Source organism: Electrophorus electricus, chromosome 8 (assembly GCF_013358815.1).
Source record: "Electrophorus electricus isolate fEleEle1 chromosome 8, fEleEle1.pri, whole genome shotgun sequence".
Lineage (NCBI taxonomy): Eukaryota > Metazoa > Chordata > Actinopteri > Gymnotiformes > Gymnotidae > Electrophorus > Electrophorus electricus.
Window position 1 is genome coordinate 18,122,386 of NC_049542.1, and position 10,815 is coordinate 18,133,200.

The window sequence follows — 10,815 nt, forward strand, 5'->3', positions numbered from 1 at the left end:
AGTGCTGTATAAATAACTTTGATGCTGCACTGGTCTTTCTTTCCTCTTCTTCTCCAACCACTGATGTGCGTTATGATGGAATCTCATTGAGCAACTCTTTGAAGTCTACAGGGTGTACCATATCACTGGACAAAAAGATTTGTTCCTCCTACTTTGTGAACATATGTGCTTATTAGCAGCTAACTCTTCTTACAGTAAATACTAGCAGTTGTTAAAAACAATTGTTAAAAACAGCAGTTTATCACAAACCAAATGCAGCATATTACAAACCAGAAGTAGCCTATCAGAAAGCTGAAGCAGTCTATCACAAAACCTAGGCAGCCTATCAGAAACCTGAAGCAGCCTATCACAAAACTGTATAAGCAGAAAGCTCAGTCATCTGTGCAGAGTGGTTCAGTGACACTGCTGACCATGGCAACCACCAGGGAGTATAGAAAGTGACTGTCTCAGATACTGTTTTCAAGTCCTAAGTACAACAGTTCTTTCAGACTCCAAAGATTATGCTGACAGTGTGGGATATTGCAAAAGGCCCACTGACTGCAGATCCTGGACGCACTCACTACAGTGGTTTCCTACAACTTGACTAAGTCAGTGACGTATGCAACCCACCTGTAAATGACCTGAGTCACTGTTTGAATACTGTTATGAGATTTCTAGCAGTTTGGTATTTAGTTAGCATTTAGAATAAATAATGTATTTTCTACCTTACATTATTATATGTATTACAATGATGATAAATGTATTATAAGCAAAATAATAATAATTTTACTGCTGCATAACATCACTAAAATGCCTGCTCACTCAGTTGATATTACCATTCAATTATTGTTAAATTTCATAATTGAATTCATGTTTTTATTGTTTAGAAGAATCAATCAAAAATGTGATAAAGATACAATACTATTTACAGATTTATCTATCTTGCTGATATGAAAATGAATGAATCTATATTTAAAATGAATATATGTATATTTTGAACAATTTTAGTGTCCTAAATGAAACAAATCAGATCAGTAAATGAATGTAAAAAATACTCCCCTCTTCTCTCAAATCATTTTAACTGCTGCAGAGCTCCCTTGGGGTTCAAAACAGCTGCTGACTGTAGGCTAATCACCATGCCTCATGTCTTGCTGTCCAATAAAAGACTCACCACAGGTCATCACAGCCAATCAGTGAACCACCTGCCTGTGAACAAAACTACTGCTGCCATAATCAAACAATGCAAAATAACCAAGTTCAGTGACTGGCTGATCAACCAATCAGATTAGACAGTTTTTGACCTGTGCATTCCAAAGTTTGTTGGTTTAAATATGGGTCCAGCAGGACCCAAAAAACACTGCAACAGTTAGGACAATGCTATGTAATGTCTTATGAGACCAACAGTGGAATAATGAAGCACTCATTCTATTATCCAGATTTACCTATTTCTAACATATACAGGCAAGCACGGGCAAGGATTTCCATCCACTGTAGTAAAGGCATCTTGTAAGGACGGGTCTAACTACATGGAAACCTTGCAATATTACTAATGTTCTGATGATGGGCTGAGCACACAATGCTGAAATCACACAGAAACACACAGAATAATGCACACCTACACACAAACACATGGACGCACTTGGTCTGCCCTCTGTCTCCAGCTCTCTTTTTCCATCTGGATTGGAGACTCTAAATGGTGGTTTGTGTGTGTGCGTGTGTGTGTGTGTGTGTGTGTGTGTATATATGTGTGTGTGTGTGTGTGTGTGTGTGTGTTTGTGTGTGTGTGTTACTGTAAGTGCGTTTGCAAGTGTGTTCTTACACAAGTGTATGTGTTGCTGTTTGTGTGTATTTACACAAGTGTGAGAGACTGTGGGTCTTTGTGTGTTCGAGTGTGTATGTGTGTGTGTGTGTGTGTATGTGTGTTTACACAAGTGTGTGTGTTTCAGTGGGTGTGTTAGGGAAAAGCACTCACTCAGTTCAAATGAGAGTGCAGTTGTTGCTAAGATACAGGCAGCAGCCCTGACAGTGTGTGAGGGCGAGTGACGTGGGGGGGGGGGGAGAGTGTGCGGGAGAGGGAGGGTGGTAAGACATACAGAAAGAAGGGAGAATGAGCGAGAGAGAGAGAGAGAGCGAGTGAGAGAGAGAATGGCTAGAATGTTGCTGAAGAGAGACAGTAGAGAAAGGAAAGAGGGGGAAGGAGAAAGACAGGAAAAGGCATATAGAGAGAGAAAGAGAGAAAGAGAGAGAGAGAGAGAGAGAGGTAGAAAGAGAGAGGTAGAAGTGGGTCACAGGGTCCACAGAGACATTCAATGACACTCCGCAGAAACACAGCTGTCATTGTACACACACATGCATGCAGATACCCACACAAACACACACTTTGTCTGCCCTGTGTCTCCTCTCCTTAGTTTTCTCTTCTTCCACTCTGCATTCCCCCATCATTCTCCAGCACCGCACTTCTCCCTTCCGCCAGCGTCTCGATACTCCCTCTCTCACACCCCCTCCACTCTCACTCCCTTTTCCCACCTCTCCATGGCCCCCATGCCGCCTCTCTCTCTCTCTGCCCCTCTCTCTTCCCTCTCTCTCTCTCTCACTCTTCTCCCTCTCTTTCTCTCTCTCGTCCCCAGCTGCAGGAAATTCCTAATAATCTTCATCATCAGAGTCTGTCTTCAAGATCGGCTCTGGCCAAGACATATGCGCGCGCACACACACACACACACACACACACACACACACACATTTACCTCCCGTACCCTCTTTGCCTGTCATGTTTTGTTCTCCCTCTTTTCTTACATTTCTCCTTCTCTCTCTTCAGTGCAATGTTATTTCTGTGAGCGTGTACATGGAGTGGTTATTTTAAGGCTTGCAGAGACCCCCCCCAGCACCCCCTTCACCCCACCATGGGTCATGTGACTATAGCACCAGCTGGGAACAAACATCCAACAGCAGGCAGAGAGAAAGAGAGAAGAAAAGAGAGAGTGAGAGAAAATCTCTCGCTTTCTCTCTCACTCTGTCTCTACCTACCAATCCCTATTCATCAAATCCCTAGCCAACCACCCCCAAACCCCTTTTCTCTTTAAACTCATCATCAACTTCCTTCCCACCTTTGGGTCCCACTGTTTTTCACCCTGTTAACTCTGTTGTCTTCCTCCATTCATCCTGCTATCACTCTATCTCTCCTCTGACACTGTCTCTACCTGTATCAGGTCTCCATCTGAAAGCAGCCTGCTGGTTCTCTCTCCTCACACTGAGGTACTGGAACCCACACCAAAGCACACACACATATTGAGCGAGACCTTGAGGCCAGTGTTTTGGAGAGGGGCCTCACCACTGCGGCCCTGACTTCCTGACACTACCACCACCACCACCCCCACCTCCACCCCCACCCCAATGCACCCCTGTTCCACTGTTGCCGTGGGAGACGCTGCTGCAGAGCCCGTTGCCAAGGAGAAGGGCTGCTGGCTGGCTGTTTAAACAACAATGGCTGCCTTGTGCACATTCCAGTTCGGGAGTGCAGACAGGAGTGCGAGCTTCTCTCACGCACACTCGCACAAACACACAAACATGCGCACCTGAATGTATGTATACACGCAAACATATGGGTGGACACATCCATGTGCCGTCTCACGCAGTTGCTCTCGCATGCACTGGGTGGGCATGTGCTTGCATTTCTTTCCTCTGTTTATTATCTCTTCTCTCCATCTCTCCACCCTCCTGCTTCTCTTTTGCCCTCTTTCCCTTCTCCTCAGTCAGATTCTCAGGATGAGAGTTCGAAGCACGCTCATTCATCTTTATGCTGCACACTCTTCTATCATCATGACCAGACAATTCCACTCTCTCCTGCTCTTTCCTCTCTCCCTTTTCTGTCTGTATCTCTCTATTCTCTCTCCTCTCTCTTTCTCTCTCTCTTTTTCTGCCTTATCTCCCCTCAGTGCCCCTCCCCTCTTCCCCACTATCTCCTTCTGCAATGTCTGTCTCTTTCTCGCGTGCGCACACACACACACACACACACACACACACACACTCAGAGGCACAGCCACACACACATACACACACGCGCGCACACACACACACAGTGCCACACACACTAACACTCTTCCTCTCTCAGTACAGAGTAAGCTCTCGCTCCTCGTCTCTCTCTCTCACTCCAATTCTGGCAAAGGAAGTGCGCGTTCCCCAGGGGGAGCTGGGCTCATTAACTTCCAGCAGACAGAGAGAGCGCGGAAGGGGGGGGGGGACTAGGAAAAGAGAAAAGAGTGAGGGAGAGAGACAGAGGAAGAGAGAGAGGAGAAAGAGAGGTCTAGAGAGAGGGAGTGAGACAGAGTGAGTGTGAGAGTCTAAGTGTGAGAGCATGTGTGTGTGTCTGTGTGTGTGTGTGTGTATGTGTGTGTGAGAAAGAGAGAAAGAGAGCGAGAGAGAGAGAGAGAGAGAGAGAGAGAGAGAGAGAGAGAGAGAGAGAGAGAGGACCAAGGGAGAAAAGATAGAGGTACTGGGTAAAAGTGGGGGGTGGGTGAGAAAGTCTGCATCAGGCACTAGGTGGAGTAAAGACAGGAGATGGAGAGAGAAGAGACCAAGATAGATGGATGGACAGAGAAAAACAACAGCAAGGAGAAGAGTCTTGAAATTTAGTACCCTCCCCACCTACCCCAAGTCTTCATCTGATCCAGACACTTATAGTCCTCCCTCAAATGACAACATCCCACAACTAAGGATGAGCTTTGAGCTTGTGTCAAACACACACACACACACACATTCGCACACACACACACACACACACACACACACATACACACACACACACACACACACACACACAGAATAAAGACATATTGTTTACTGACAATCCATTCATAGTCAAATATAACTTATGACTTTTACCTTATAGAATGGTGTGATAATGGTGGTGTGAAAATGGTAGTGTTTGTTGGAGTATTATGATAAAGGTAATCTTGAATTAAGGTAAAGAAACTACACAGAAAAATCTGCAGTGCTGGATTAATACCTACAGTCTAAAAGCTAGTTAATTCAACACTGGATATTTTGCTAAGTAGTGAAAGAGGTGGGGAGGTGGGCATTTATGTGTGTGTGTATGTGTGAGAGTGTGTGTGTATGTGTGTACATGTGTCTGTGTTTGTGTGTGTGAGTGTGTGTCTGTGCGTGCGTGTGTGTGTGTGTGAGCGTGTGTGTGTGTGAGCGTGTGTACATGTATGTTTGTTTGTGTGTGTGTGAGTATGTGTGTGTGTGCGTGTGTACATGTATGTGTTTGTTTGTGTGTTTGTGTGTGCACATTTGTATTTGTGTGCGTGCACGCGTGCAGGTGTGTGCACGTGTGTAGGGCGGCTGCCAGTACTTGACCAGCGTGGGAGCAATCCTGCTGTGAAAAGGGACAAACTCATTCCAAGGCTGGTCTGCATGCTGACCATCATTTATACAGCTGAATCCAGCACAAAGTATAAACTGTTTTATAAGCCCCGTCTAAGATTTGAAGAGCACATAGCAGAATAATAAACACTGTACAATAGATTTATGAATGATCTGTAAATCATTAGTAACACAAGTGACAACCAAACTATACAACTATAAAATGTGATCTACTGTAAAACATAAACAGTAAAACAAACTACAGGACACACAAAACAATCTCCTTACATACAAATATGAATGTACAATGAAATCTTTATAAGTGTGATTAAGAGTTTTACTGAATCTCTTGATGTATCTTCAAGGGCCAATAACATTGGTATGAGAGCATATAGCTCACTTGGCCTGAGATGACTGCTCCACTTAAAAAGCTAACTGTCTGTGTCTGGTAATGTTTTAGCTCTGAGTGAAGCTGATGGACAATGAGTCAACCAGAGAGAATAAGCACTGCAGAGAACAGAATAAAACCGAATAATCTGAAGCCACTAACCAAGCAATAAACCCATCCATCCACTTAGTTAGGAATAAGATAAAAATCAAGAAGCATTTTCCTGATGGAGATGCCTCAGTGTCTTCTACTAGCATCTTCCTTGCACTTCCATCTTACATCTGGCCTCTCCTCTCCTCTCCTCTCCTCAGTTTTGTGCGCTACATAAGCATGACTTTAGTGCTGATATATTTTTACAAATCCATTAATGACTACTAGAAAGAATGCCATATGAGCGGATGACTGTGTGCATGCATGAATGAATGAATGAATGAATGAAAGAATGAATGAATGAATAAATGAATGAATGAGTCAGAATGTGTGAGTCGCCTGGAAAGTAAGTGCAAATTCTATTAGCAAGATTTGGTATGAAAAAAGTTGGATATCCTGTTAGGCTGTTTCCGAGCCCTCCAGAAGACTGAGGAAGCTGTGGATATGGGGGAGGAGAATCTGTGGGCTGAAGTCTCTGTCTCTCCTAGTTCAGAGAGTGGAGCTAATATTTGAAAATGAAGCGCACAGGTATCTGCACTTACTGCTTTGCATGCCATGTGCTAACATATTTCATTACATCCATGGGTTGGGGGTGGGGGGTATATTTCTCACTAAACACACACGCACTTCCCACTCAAAATGTGTGCTAACATATGCACCATAACACAAAAAGCTCACACTTACCTTTCAATAGATTTTCTCAACTATTTCTCATCTCACTCACAAACTGCATGTTTCCATGGCAATTTCTAGCCTGCCAGTTTGTTACCTGAGAGAGAGAAGGAAGAGGGGAGAAATAGACAGAAAGAGAGAAACAGGAAGGGGGAGAGAGAAAGAGAGAGAGAGAGACTAAGCAAAGTTAAGGCTGACATCATCATCACATAAAACATACAGCTTGATATTGTCTAATTCTTGAAAATATATGTGTACTATGTTTGTACTATGTACTATATATTTAATATATATTTGTACTATTTGTACTATTTTGCATATGCTTTCATTCACTCTTACAAATGTCTACTTCCTCTCTTTTTGTGTCAGATTCTGTACAGTTAGCTCCTTTACACTTCCATCAAAATCATTATACCTGAGCTCTGTGTCACAAGCTGATGTTCACATCACTGTTCATCTTAAACCTCAACATGTAAATGTGTAATGACCTCATCTAGACCGTCTTAAGCTAACTCAGCGAATAATCACAAAGACACAGTGCTGTATCATGTTACACCCCCTTAAAAAGTCGTTTTGATAAACTAAATCAATACATCACACAACAGAATTACCATGCCAGTGTACTGCATGTGTAGAAAAACTTTTCGATCCATGTACTATCTGATGTAGGGTGCATAAGGTGCAGTCTGCTGCAACTGTAATTGTAATTTTTGTCCCTCTCTACCTCTGTGTCTTCCAACTCCAAATCTTGTTACCTCCCTCCCTCTGTCCCCATCTCTCTTTAATAATTGATTTGGTTCAATCTCTCATTAGAGTCAGCTCGTTAGTGAGAGATGCAGCAAACAGGCAGGTATACAGATCCCCCCAATCCACACACACACAACTCTGTTCCTACCCCAATCCACACACACACAACTCTGTTCCAACCCCAATCCACACACACACAACTCTGTTCCAACCCCAATCCACACACACACCTCTGTTCCTACCCCAGTCCACACACACAACTCTGTTCCAACCCCAATCCACACACACACAACTATGTTCCAACCCCAATCCACACACACACAACTCTGTTCCAACCCCAATCCACACACACACCTCTGTTCCTACCCGTCCACACACACAACTCTGTTCCAACCCCAATCCACACACACACAACTATGTTCCTACCCCAGTCCACACACACAACTCTGTTCCAACCCCAATCCACACACACACAACTGTCCCTCCTCCACCCCTCCATCCCACATCTAAACACCTGCACATACACACCTGCACATATAAACATGTGCATATACACCTGCACATATACACCCGCAAATACACATACACACATCCACATCTGCACAAACACACCTATAAATACACATACACATACCCACACATATACAAACACACACACACATACACACACATACACATATACACAGTCTTGTTGCATGCCCCGAATCCCTCTATATCCCCTCTTTTTTTCACACACATAGAAACATATACATGCATGCATACACGCGCACACACAGACATGCTATCTCAAAGATCCAGGGTCAAAGGTGAAAATCTTGCCTAAAACCAACAACAACCACACATACACACACACACACACACACACACACACTCACACACACACACAGTCACACATACACACACACGCACACTCACACACACTCACACACAAACAGAAAAGGGGGGACAGACAGACACAGAGGAAGAGAAACAGAGAGGAGTAGGGAGGGGATGCATCCAGAGTGTAGTCTCATGGAATGCTAGACTGCATGAGCTGAGTTATGTATGCAGGGACACTGTGCTCCATTGCCAGCTGAGCATGGCTTACATCTAGTCTGGTTGTGGTAGGCTGGACTACGGCACAGTACTTGTGTAAGTGGTATACACCTTGCTGTCATGACAGCTATAGCCAAGGTCAGTCTCAGGGAATGTTGGATCTCTCCTCTCTGCCAATCAGAAGTCTCCAGCTGTTGTGGCCTGCCAAGCTTCCTTTAATAAAGGTCGCCATGGAGACCAAAGCTGTCTGACGGACACACACAGGCACACACGAACACACACAATCAACTGTAATGCATACAGTACATTCTCACTTAAACACAACGTATAAATGAATCAAATACTTATATAGACTAATTGGTGAAAGTATTGAATTAACTGCCATTTAATCGCGCAACAGTCTTATTTCTAACGATATCAAAATTCACCGGAATGTTAACAAGAAATAAAAGGATAAATAAGCATGCATCCCTCGTTAATCTGTTAAAGGCTCCATCACATCTCGCCACACCAGTTCAAGAAAATATATTCCGCTTTTGTGTGTACACTTTACATATAACCGCCATGTGCGCAAGTGGGTAAAAGGGACGTGCCTGTCTTGACGCTCGCGGCGTGTGCCGTGCATAAACGCCGCTGTCACAACACAAACATTTTCCCACTGCGCGCCATCGCCGCGCAAAGCGAAAGCCGGAGTAGCGCCTATAAGATGCACTGGTTGCAACCCACTGTCACAAATAAAAAGGAATTAGGCAATTCCTAACTTTAATTGGCATGTGATGATGCATTGTCTGGCTAGAGAATGAAAGAGCGGGAGAAAGAGAGATGCCACAGGGGCGGGGGGCATAATTAGCCAGACTAATCAAGAGAGGAGTCATAGGCGGGCTTAAGACCGCGAGGGTGCGTGAGACTGGTAATGTCTTTCTGTAATCATAAAGCGAACAGCTGCCTTGCTTGCGGCAGATACACAACTCGCCATCAGTCATCACCAAATTATGTATATTTAACAATATTTAAGAAATATAGCTAAGAAATAATCAGTTTGTTTTCAATTCGCACTATATTCTCACCGTGCCTCCAAATTGTTGTCCGTCAAAAATCAAGTTGATTCTCACGCGCTCCACAGAATTTAAATGATCGATCGTCTTTAAAAGGGCATATAATCATTGCCACGTTAGAGGCATTACGCTACAGCCATCCACATATATTTGTCTGAATGACTGGCTGAGAAGCGGGCGGAATGTCTGAGTGAATGTATGAAGCAGTGGCAAGTGTGTGTGACCCATCCAAAGCTCTATGAATGGCAACGACGAGGTTAATAAAATTCCTTCAACAGAAAACACAAACCCTCGTTGAAATGCGGCGCAGCTCAGGGCAAGAGTATGCAAATATCAGCTGTGAAGCCAGACGCCGCGCACTCACCGGGAGGCGCCGAGCTCGCGCTAGCCTTCACGTTCCGTGCTGCAGCAGCGGTGGCGCTGGGGTCCTCACGCGCACGTCAAGGCTGCCTCAGCTGGATCACGTAACAGCTGGTAACGATGCCACCCCCGACATGCACCAATTTTAAAATCATAGGTATCCGCGTGGAAAACACACTCCACAGCTTTATCGATTTCGGGCATCTTGGTCCTCTGTCGTTTTGCGACGCCAAACCAAGCTGCTCAATATCAGCATCTGGTAGCGCTAAAAAAATACTCTAAGCCTAGAAAAAACGTTTAAAACATGTACAGGGAACAGAAGAAAAACTCGCGCGTTTTCGTTACTACTTATGATAGACGCTCAGTTTTTTAGAAATTGTACACCGCAGCTTCGTAATCATGCGTCTGGGATGGAGAGAGCGAGCTATATAGAAATGAGCGCGTTTCTGCGCCGTTTTTCGCCCCTCTGCAAACCGACTCTAAGGTATCTAACCAGCGCGAACTGCAGACGTGCCTCACGGGAGCATCCGGGCTTCCGTAGGTTCTTGGAACTAGGATTTTTTTTTTTTTCTCCTGCTGAGGGAATCTGGGTACTGAAGTTTTCATTCTCTGCTGTTTGCGTGCGTCTCTAACTTAAGCAACTACTCTCTCTCTCTCTCTCTCTCTCTCTCTCTCTCTCTCTCTCTCTCTCGCTCTCTCTCATACACACACATACACACACAAACACTGCACAATCACCACAATAACACAACAATAAAAAAGCAATAGAGAACAGAAAGGATACTGGAAGAAGGTTCAATGGGCCCTTTTCATAATGCTCATATACTGGAACTGAATGCCCACTCTCCAGAGGTAATATTACAATGAGTACTGTTGAACCTGAGGAGCCCTAATTGCAAGTGTTAGTTTGATGCAATAATTGGGGGGGAATACCTCGGAAGGAACACCTGAGTCTCAAAAACACAGATGCTCAAAAAACAGAAAATAGACATCTAGCATTTTAACTCATTTAACATTTAATTTTAGACTTTTATGCCATCTTGTGGATTGTTTTAGTAAAATGTCCAA

At 44.1% G+C, this 10,815-nt stretch overlaps 1 protein-coding gene across 2 annotated transcripts in view; it reads right to left on the reverse strand.

Annotated features, from left to right (window-relative positions):
- Nucleotides 1–10,240, reverse strand: part of ahdc1 (AT hook, DNA binding motif, containing 1) — a 19,456-nt gene extending 9,216 nt beyond the window's left edge. Inside the window, exons 1-3 of one of the 2 annotated variants that reach the window (XM_027027474.2) lie at nucleotides 9,752–10,240; nucleotides 8,444–8,579; nucleotides 6,563–6,647 (exon numbers count right to left, since the gene is read on the reverse strand). The gene's annotated coding sequence lies outside the window, so the exon portion shown is untranslated. The remainder of the gene's footprint in view (nucleotides 1–6,562; nucleotides 6,648–8,443; nucleotides 8,580–9,751) is intronic. The other variant, XM_027027475.2, reaches the window with a different exon arrangement.
- Nucleotides 10,241–10,815: the final 575 nt, after the last annotated feature.